The sequence below is a fragment of the Triticum dicoccoides genome, chromosome 5B, assembly GCF_002162155.2.
Source record: "Triticum dicoccoides isolate Atlit2015 ecotype Zavitan chromosome 5B, WEW_v2.0, whole genome shotgun sequence".
Taxonomy (NCBI): domain Eukaryota; kingdom Viridiplantae; phylum Streptophyta; class Magnoliopsida; order Poales; family Poaceae; genus Triticum; species Triticum dicoccoides.
This window is the reverse complement of record NC_041389.1, coordinates 45,926,797-45,933,595: the sequence shown is the minus strand read 5'-3', so window position 1 is coordinate 45,933,595 and position 6,799 is coordinate 45,926,797. Positions and strand designations below refer to the sequence as shown.

The 6,799-nt window shown below is 53.8% G+C and overlaps 1 pseudogene; it reads left to right on the top strand.

The window, feature by feature from the left end:
- The first annotated feature begins 5,123 nt into the window (after positions 1-5,123).
- On the top strand, positions 5,124-5,776 carry LOC119306530 (annotated as a pseudogene).
- Positions 5,777-6,799: the final 1,023 nt, after the last annotated feature.

Here is a 6,799-nt window from a genome sequence, read left to right as displayed (position 1 = left end):
TGCAATTGAAGTGCTCAAGTTCTCTAGCAAATGACTGTATCTCATGAGCCTGCTCGACCACGGAGCGCTCTTCAGTCATCCTGTAATCATAGAATTGCTCCATGATGTACAGCTCAGTGCCGTCATCCGAGACCCCAAACTTGGCCTCGAGTGCGTCCCACATATCTTTTCCATTGTCAATTGACGCATAAGCATCAACTATGTTCTCACCAAGAACACTCAAGAGAGCAGCCTTAAACAAGGTATCCATTTTCTGAAAAGCTTGTGCCTGTTGGGCATCTTGCTCTCCTTCAGGTTTGCCAAGAGTGGCGTCATAGCAGCTCATGGTTTGAAACCATAAGACTGCTCTCACGCGCCACCTCTTATAGTGGATACCCTCAAACATAGGAGGTCTCATGGAAGCAGGAAAACCATTCGAGGTAAATTGCCTATGATAAGGTTTTTGGATTGTTGGAAATATGAGGAATTTACCGAATGATTTTATTAACAGAAATAGTTGATAAAACATGGCTAGTATAGCAGTGATAAAATAAGCCATGCGATTTGACAAAGAGAAGGTAAACAGCATGTTCATATATGAACCTGAGATAAACACATCTAGAACAGACACTAGATGAAGTTGCTTATACGACATAGAACCTAACATAAGTAGGGCAGAAACTAGAGCCAAGAACTGTAGCAGGACTTCTAACAGAAAGGAGAAGAACATGTACGGCACAGCAGTAGCAGAAGCGCTGGACTTGGGGTCGGTGTCCTCTCCTGCCATGTCGTTGAGGAGGTCGTCGACGTTGGGGAAGTAGTCGTCGTCGGGGAAGTAGTCATCGGAGTCTGGGGCGTCCGTGACGAAGAAGCCAGTAGTCGCGCAGGGCGCTCCCCAAAAACCTTATCACCCTTCTCCCATACAGGACTCAAAAGGTGCGGTTTCGGAGGCCTACTGTCCCGACTCGCGGTGCACGCCGCAAGCCGGGATGAGGAAGACAGCAGCGGTGCAGAGATTGGAATTGTGTGGCGAGAGGAAGAGGACCTTCTGATGTGTCTCTCTAGAGAGGAGCGACCTCTTTTATATAGGCACAGGAGAGGGACGCGAATAGGCTGCGACGGGAGGTGAAGCAACAGAGGAAGACGAAGTGAACAGGCAGCACGCGAAGAGGTGCGTCGTTCGTATTCATTATCCACTACCGCAAAAAGTTTTCAGCTCCCAAGTGACCTTTCGTTTACCCGTAGTGCGCGGCAAAAATTAGACATCGGCTCGGCTCATTCCCGCAACCCGCACCCCACGTCGCGTCGAGGAATGGCGGGTGGCAGAGGTGGAGCGTGCATGGATGTCCCTCTTATTCTCATGCTCATACAAGTAGGGAAAGAACCTTCCTTATAAGGAGGTCCAACTCTCACTAAACTAGCAATGTGAGACTAAACTTTAGTAGTATCCCTTGCCTTGCACAAATGGGCTGAGTGGGCCTCTAGAATTTATTAGAAATTTCTGTAATAGTTATTGGACTGCCCAAAATAAACTAAATTCCAGCACACACGGCCGCACGAGAGGAGGAAAGAAAACCAAAGCACACATCTCCCTTGCCCCACGACCGTCTGGCACACGATGCACCAACCTTGATCGGTACGTACATGCATGCATACGACAAGTCACTTACGTACAAAGACCCATAGAACCAGCAAGACACGCTACACTGCTCGCACTGCTACTTGACTAGCCCGTGCAGCCCGTAGGTGCGTGCGCACTGCAGTAGGAGTAGAAATGAGCGAGGCACGTCGAACGTACAGTACACCGGCATGCCAGTGGGTGGCTCTCTCGCCCCATTCGCACGCCGCGCTCAGTTCGAACTGAGGCCAACTCCACCGCATGATCCAAACGGACGTCCGGTTTGACCGGATTTTGTCTCCTTGGGGCGTCGATGGGTTCGCCGGTGTCCGACCTTTTCCGTTGGGTTGTGCGTGCGCCCACCGCGCGGTCGTACCCCAAATCACGTCCGCGTTGAACATGATTAAAAAAACAAGAAAACAAAAATAAAATGACTAATAAATAAATAAGCGCAGTTTAATAAACATAAACTTAGTTAAGGGGGTCACAGCCACAAAACGCCCAGTTTAGCAGTTCATACAGTGCCATAATGAACATAAAAAAACGCCGCCGCGCGCTCCAGCCGCGCCTGTCGATGCCATGGCCCTCGCCGTATTCATCACTGGCCGTCGGTGTCGTCCTCATCGCTGACGAGGTCGACGTAGGCCGGCGGCGTCCGGAGGTGGGGCGGCGGCGCGTGGTACACGGGGGCGGCCTGGAAGGCCGAAGGTGCCTGCACCACCTCCTCCCGTGGCGAGGCCTCCCGCTCCGGTGACCGCGGCGGAGTGGCGCACCAGTTCACGCCCGCGGCCATCTCCGGAGCAGTGCAGGACCAACCCCACCCTGGCCCAGCAGCTCCTGGAACGCGGCCACCGGCTCCTCCTCCATCGCCTCCTCCCTCCTCTCCTCCTTCGTGATGGACGCCATCTGCAGCTCCGGGAAGGCGACGTCGCTGGCGGCAGAGAGTGCCATGGCCTCCTCCAAGCCGTCCCATTGACGCTTGTCGTGCGTGGTCATGGAGTCCTCCATGACACGCTGCATGAGACGGGCCTCCTCCTCCGCTGTCATGCGAGGAGTTGGAGGTGGCGATGGAGACGGGGAAGGTGACGGCGTGGGCGTGAGGCCGCGCACCCGCGTACGCCCGCGCGCCTCTACACGTGGCCGCCGCGGCCCCGGCAACGTGCCGGCGAAGTACGACGCACGGCGCATGTCGTGCTCGTCTTGGAGCCATGTGTCCCACAGTTGGGAGTCGGGGACGTACCTGTCGTCGTAGAACAGGTCGTCGGGGAGGAGGCGATGGCGGCGCTCGATGCTCATCGCTGCGCACACGGTCGCCCACGGGCACCGGCGGGATCGGGACCCGGTCGGCGCTGAGGTGCCATCCGTTGGGGAGGTGGACGTCGCTCCACGGGACCGGCGTCCTCATCTCCCAGTACCTCTGGCACACGTCCGTGCAGAGGTACTACCGGTCGCGCTCGCCGGCGGGCCTAGGGGCAATGGTGAAGGGGGCCAGCGCGGGGGCTCGATGGGAGGAGCGCGGCGGTGACACGGGCTCCTCCTTCTTCACGGAGCCGCGACGGCGGCCCGAGGAGGAGCCGGCCCCGCGGTCATGCTTCCTCTTGCGGCCGTAGTTCCAAAGCCCATGGCTGCGGCCGGCCGGTGAGTTCGAGGATGGGGAGCGGCTAGGGTTTGGTCGTGTCGGCTTTCGAGGGGGCAGAGAGGGGCCGGAGTGGGGAAGTGGAGATGAGGATGACGACCGGTCCACGGGTCCCATTTAAGAGGGACGGCGACCGTTCGATGGCCGGATGACAGGTGGGGCCACCCGCCCGTGCGCATTTATGTTGGTAGATGGGAGGTAGGTGGCCACCTGCCATGCAGCCCCAACGCGGACGAGCGCGCGTCTGTTTGCCGTCCGACACGACCCAAACCAAGCGCAAGTTTGCGCTCGAAATGGGTCGGCCCGGACACAAAACGGACAAGATGGGTCCGGGTCGTCGCGCGCTGGGCCGCCTGGTTTGTCCCTTTTACCCCAAACGGACGGGACCGGAGGGTCGCGCGTTGGAGTTGGCCTGAGCTCCAGTGCGCACTGTAATAAAAATAGAAAAAGTAGAACGAACTTCTTACGGCGGTGCGAAATGGCGAAATGGTCCACGTGAAAGAGAAACGGCCTTGAGGGTGTAGACTTCAACTGTTGGTTGGTCGAGCCTCGAGGGTGTACAAAATCAAGGCACATGACCTAGATAACTGAATCCTTCTGGAGAATCCTCCGGTGCTATGTGGTGCGCCTACCATGCAGTGGCTAGCACCGTTGTGAAGGCGCCCGTGCCACTGAAAATCAAGATCTTCCTATGGCAGTTGCTTCGTGACCGGTTGCCCTCTCGGACAGAGGTGATAAAGCGACACGGTCCGGGCGATGGCCTTTGCCCCCTTTGTGGTATCCCGGAGACGGGAACCCACATCCTGTTCTCTTGTGTGGCCGCACGAGCTCTTTGGTCCTTTTCCCGCGAGGCTTTAGGGCCTGACTGGGAGGCCTTGGACTTGGCAGAATTTCTGCAATCCAGGGCCACCCAGGCTGGCCGCAAGCGCCGCCTATTTTGGCTTATGTTTGCGGTGTTGATGTGGACCTTGTGGACCACACGCAATAAAATGCTGATTGAACGGATCTTCCCGTGACGGGCCTCTGACTCTTTATTTAAATTTCTTGCCTTCTTGCAGCACTGGCACCCGCTTGCTAGGCGGCGGGATCGTGACCGTGTGGGGCTCGTGATGGATGCGCTTCTAGCGACTGCGTGGCGTCTTTCTGTTCTATAGGGATGCTGTTAGCTTGCCATACTTGGTGGATTTTTCTCTTTTCTTTTTTGCTTCTTGGGTGTGATTGTGTTGTTGCCCCAGCCGTCTTATTCGCTTTGGTGACTGGTACTTGATTGTATGGATGTTTACTTTATTTATAACACGGGGCGAAAGCCTATTTTGAGAGATAACTGAATCCTTGTATGCCATGCCATCAACTGCAGCCGTTCCCAATAATTGGTACCTCAAGGTTGTCTACAAAGGACTGCACTAGATTAGCATTGTCATGTACATCTTCTTAGCCCGTTTACTTCACACCTTGTTGGCTTGTTCCGACACCACATACTCCCATCATATCAATCAAACCCGTAACTAAAATGACTGTAAATATAGAACTATTCTTCCACAATAGCTATGTGTAAATCAGCTGAACTTATAATTTGATGCACCTATCTCAAGGCAATTTTAGGTTTTGATAGCCTCTCCCATGGTTATGGTTGATAAAACTATTTTCCCTATCTTTCCCCATTAATAAAGCACGGATTGAGTCTGTCGGGTTCACCGTTGCGGCCTTTTTACACAAAGGTCCATGTGGTTTTTAGAAATTAAACCCGTCATCCCTTCTTAAGTGAAACTGGAAAACGCTTCGTTAAAAAACACTGGATCTGTAAGAATTCCACCCGTGATCCGTCCTATTTATCCCTTTCTGTCCTCCTCCACCGGGCACCACCCCTATCACTCCGAACCCTGCACCAGGATGGCAGCGCTGACGATCTACTCCGGCGAGGTGTGGGCAGAGCTGCGCTTGGTGGACGCGCGCGACGTGCCCCACACCCACAACCTTATCCACCAGATGGCGGAGTTCGAGCTCCTCACCGACCTCTTCGCCGCCACCCACGAGCTCCTCGCGTCCACGCTCTTCTGCACGCCCGAGACCGCCCCTTCACCTCCTTCACCGCCCTCATCCTCGACCTCTCCACGTCCTCTGTCCCGGCCTCATCGGACACCGTCAGCTCCCGCAGCCTCGGCCTCTCCGCGTCCCCGCTCGCCAAACTGGAGGGGTCGCCTTTCCATTGACGCGCGGCGGCGGGCGCGTCACGGTCGGGTTCGCCATCTGCTTCCCCAACTACTCCACCATCCTCGCAAGGCCCGAGCTATACGTGGAGGACATCTTCGTGCGCGCGCCCTTGCGCCGCCGCGGGCTGCGCCGCACGATTTCATTCACCGTCGTCGGCAGGGCCGCGTGGAGTGGTGTGTGCTCGATTGGAACCAGAACACCATGGACTTCTACGAGGTGATGGGCGTTGAGATGTTCAAGCAGTGGCGCATCTGCCGGCTCAATGGCGCCGCGCTCGACAAGTACAAGGCACGGGCAACCAGGAGGATGAGGACGCCGGCGGGAAGGCCTAGTCACTACTGGAATCCACTTCTTTGCCATCCGCCATGGCAGACGGCAAAGGCATGGATCATGGATGGCAAACTTCTTTGCCGTCCACTAGCAGACGGCAAACTGTCCGTCTGAACACGTGCCAGCAAAGGCCTTCATTGCCGTCCGCTTCCTGGAAACAGACAGCAAAGGATTGTGTCGTCCGCCGTTGGTGGCCAGCAGACGGCAACGATTATGGATGGCAGTGAGGTGGGGTGAGAGCCGTTAGGGGTTAACGGCGTGCTTTGCCGTCAGCCAGCGGACGGAAAAAGGGGCTAAGGTCTTTACCGTCCGCTGGCAAACGGCAAAGTGCTCAAACATGCCAGTCCCAGGAATCACAGGTAGCTGCCACGTGGCATGTTTGCCGTCAGCTAGCTGACGGCAAAGAGCCTGTACAACCCTGTTTTTAATTTAATTCATTCAATTTGCAGCAATTCACAGATATACATATATACACAACAAGCATATCCAACACACAAGTTTCATCATATATACATACATAACCAACACATATATAGTTTCATCCTTACATATTACAAAAGTTTCACATTGTTCATCCAACACCGTTATCCATCCATCCATATAACAAGTTCCAACCATGCAAGTTCATTGATACAAAATAAAAGCACAAATGGAAAAGAAGCACTCCATCCATGCAAGCTTCCGTGAATTAAATCAAATCTGCAAAATGATAAACAAGATGTTAGAAGAAGATGATGAAAATGAAGAAGAAGAAGACTATAAGAAGTAAGCATACTTAAGTAAAATGGAGCTAACCTAGGAGAAGAAGAAGAAGAAAAGAAGAAGAAGAAGAAGAAGAAGAAGAAGAAGAAGAAGACTAGAAAAGTACTAGAAGAAGACTAGAAGAATAAGAAGAAGAAGAAGAAGACTATAAGCTTATTATGTAAACTTGGTCATTTTGTGCTAACATCAGTAATTTTGGAGTTAACCTATAGGAAACTAAGTATATTAGAGCTAACTTATGTCATTTTGGAGAAGAAGAAGAA